Source organism: Manihot esculenta, chromosome 14 (genome assembly GCF_001659605.2).
Source record: "Manihot esculenta cultivar AM560-2 chromosome 14, M.esculenta_v8, whole genome shotgun sequence".
Classification (NCBI taxonomy): domain Eukaryota; kingdom Viridiplantae; phylum Streptophyta; class Magnoliopsida; order Malpighiales; family Euphorbiaceae; genus Manihot; species Manihot esculenta.
The window spans coordinates 5,968,514-5,972,083 of NC_035174.2; the positions used below are offsets into that span (position 1 = coordinate 5,968,514).

At 35.8% G+C, this 3,570-nt stretch overlaps 1 long non-coding RNA gene across 1 annotated transcript; it reads right to left on the minus strand.

The window, feature by feature from the left end:
* Positions 1-706: 706 nt before the first annotated feature.
* Positions 707-3,227, minus strand: LOC110631096. Its single transcript, XR_002490458.2, has 2 exons — positions 2,643-3,227; positions 707-961 (listed from the first exon to the last, which is right to left on the minus strand). It is a non-coding gene; the product is annotated as an uncharacterized LOC110631096 (long non-coding RNA).
* Positions 3,228-3,570: the final 343 nt, after the last annotated feature.

Consider the following 3,570-nt stretch of genomic DNA (forward strand, 5'->3'; position numbering starts at 1 on the left):
GCAACAACTGACAATGGCCATTGCATCTCCAGCTTCTCCTTTAATTTCTGCCAACGGTTGCTCTCCAAGCTCTTCTTTCTACGTTCATTACAATAATGCTAAATGTCCCCTTCCCAGCAACGGTAGGAAATATTGAGAAAATAGTTGTCCAGTCTTTCAAGTGACGCTCCTGATTCCCCAAAAATCCAGTCACCGCAGGCGTGATTTGTGCCCAGCCCACCATTCATGGGATGCACCATCGAAGTACACGTAGAAGTCAGTCACTTCAACAGTTTATCAACAGATTATTGCGGCGTTCATGCGAAATTCTTCCCAGAGTTGAATATAACACAACAGAACGAAGAGCCCTATGATTACTGCCCATTCAGAAATTTCTCTACCCATGTTTTCATCAGAAACAAATTGCCAGTATCATTTATTCAATTCACTCAACATGCTACACTCTAATCAGCAAGAAACTACTCCTGCTCTAATCAGATCAGTCTTAAAATTTTCAAATCGTCCGGAGTCTCCTAAAAGTTCAGCCTCTCCATCCATAAAACATGAACAAACAAATCTGTGCAGGGTAATTCGACAGTTGGTCAATGACACTAGATCACACGTTTCCTTGATCAATATGATTAAAAACACTTCTAAAAAATTGCATTGAAAAGTGAAGTCCACTCATTATCAACTTATCAAAGCAGCATTATTTTTGCTCAGAAAGTAAGACTTGTAAATGCCAGGTAAACCAACTCATATTTGCTGCAAAATCAAACTACAGGATGGTACATCCATGTAATGCATCTAGTTAAAACATATTTGAGACACATTGGCCTCGAATTCAACTTGCTACCCTGCTAGAAAACAATGAAGTCGAGATGAAAGTTTACATGGTAATTTCACGGCCCTGAAAAAATATATGACAGCTGAAAAACTCAAGTCATGAAGATTGTTCGCTAGTGCTTTGCTTCTCAGCTTTCTGCATGAAAAGGGTAAAACTATCAGAGAGCTCTTCAACAAGAATGACTTTGTTGTAAGATAAAAATTATGCACGTAGTTAAAGCACCAGCCAACACACGTACATTAAAATTGAGAGAAAAAATATGCAAATTGCTTAAACTAATTCATAAAAAGGCAATTGTGAGACCCACTACAAAGGGTTCTAAAAATTTCTAACATAAGCTTAACTCACCTAATCCAGCAACATCATGCATATAACATGAAACATTCCAAACTCACATGATTGATGAATTTATAAAGCTCGGCACTAGAAACCCTAGCTCGTGTGCCGCAGGATAGAATAAGCCAATATAGAAGTGCAAAAAAGAAAAATACTGCCGAATGTTTTAGGTAGTCCCTCTAGTAGATGGCATGAAACAACAGAAAAAAAATGCTGCTACGTCTAATAAACAACAAAGGAAGGCATGAGCAAAGAAATTCTGAACGGATATAATAGAATATGTTGAGAATTGATCAAGGGAACAACTCTATTATCGGCATGAGGGAACAGAAAAATAATAAGGCCTAAAAATATGTTCCCTTCGTCCTATAAAGATGGGCTTTTTATCCTAAATTATATGTCACGTCCTTCTTGGAGATGGATTATTTACTAATATACCCCTATTTACTATATGTTGAAAAAATAAAATTTAATAATTTTAGTAACACGAGTTATTTAAATTTTAGTAAAGTAATATGAATAGATGGTATATTAGCAAAATATATATAAACATTCAGGAAAATACTATAAAAAATATACCTATATACTGCTTTTAGCTATATTAACTACATTTTCTAAAACTATATGAACATAAAAGTAAGTTTATCTCCGTTGGACGGAGAAAGTATATAGTATGTGATAACAATTTTCCTAATAAATGCTATATTACACTTGTTACTGTTCATTAAATCCGATTATTTATTACTAATGTTGCATTGGGAATGGGAATTATTAATATTATAGAAAAACATGTAACATTATGAAAACAAGAATTCCTTATATTATTGATGCAAACTCCATAAGCCCATTAGATAAGACTACAAGGCTTAGCACTGTCTTTCACCTTGCTCTCTGGCCTTGCATGCTTCAGTTGAAAGAACTTCACATACGCAACTCTCATTGACCTAGGTACCGCCAGGATAATTGTTCCTATATAGCGATGGCTAAGCAAACAAAGTCCTATCTTTTGACATGAATACAGTTCCCAAATCTTTCACAATGCTCTCCAGATAAAGAGAACCGAGATATAGCTACGCAAATTCTAAGTCATTCTGGATCACATGTCGGTCTTCCCAAACTCTCCTTCATTCTTCACATAAGCGCTTTTTTTTTGTTGGGTTATAGGACTTTCAAATCAATACAACTATCGATAACTAGAACAACGCACATAGATTTAGCTCATACAATAATCAATACTAATTGCAGGACCGATATATTTGCAGTTTACAGAACAGCCAGAAATAGGAAATACGATATGGTCCATATTGGAATCTTCACGAATTGTTAAAAAGGTAATTGAGGATCAGAAATGAAGAGTAGAAATAGAAGTAGAGATCAGCTGATTGATACATAAGACCAAATGGATGAGTCATAAGTGAAAAGAGAAGCCCTAGATCAGAGCGAGAAGGGAGAAAAGGGGGAATAAGAAGTAAGAATGTACCGATTGAGCGTTGTGCCAAGAGAGGCCTCTATAGACGTTGACGGAGAAAGTGGCGGTTAGATAAATGGTGGCGACGCCCAGACTAGCGGTGAACGCCTTGAAAGCCCAATCTCCTACTCTGCTTGACAGTCCCATATCTCTCTTCCTTTCTCCCTTGGAAGCCGGTGCTCGCGCTAACCCTTGCCTCAACTGTCTGCTCTTTGGGTTTTGAGTGAAATTAAATGTATCACTCCCCTAATAAGGGGTTTTCGACTTTTCACATTTTGGAATTTGGGTTTGGGATACAATTTTCCTTTTTCTATTATTTATTTACTAACAACAATTTTTTAAAAAAAAAAAAAAACTCAAAGGCTTTTCTATTATTTTATAGAATGATATTGAAGTAAACACTAAGTTAGGAGCAAATGCAGATTTTTTGGCATTCTTTCTTTCTTTTTGGGGAGAATTTTAGGGAAAACTTCATAAAAGGAATTCAATTAAGCCTTATGAGGCCATGTGCAAGAGGTTACCTGTTAATTTTGGCTAAAATGGTTCTCTTTTTTACCTTCTCCACACAAAGCAGCTAACCTAGGTTCCAAAGGAACAATGCATCCAAAGTGAATATTTCCAATTAATGCCCAGTAACATCAACCCCCATTAGCATTAGGACCCAGTTTAACAATAATTTTGAAGCAGCGTTCGGTGGTGATAAAAAGTTAATTCTTTCAACTATTAGTTAAGCATTACTAAAATAGCTAATAATACCAAATTAGTTCTCTATTCAAGCCGGACCCAACTAAAATCCTGTCTGCAATAAAAAATTTATGAAGCTTGATGCCCAATTCAATAGCCCCTACCAAAGAAAGACAAGTTAAAATGGTATCAGTACATAATCAGTAAATAATTTTCCAATGTTTTAACCCACTAATCAAAATCTTGACAACTTCAG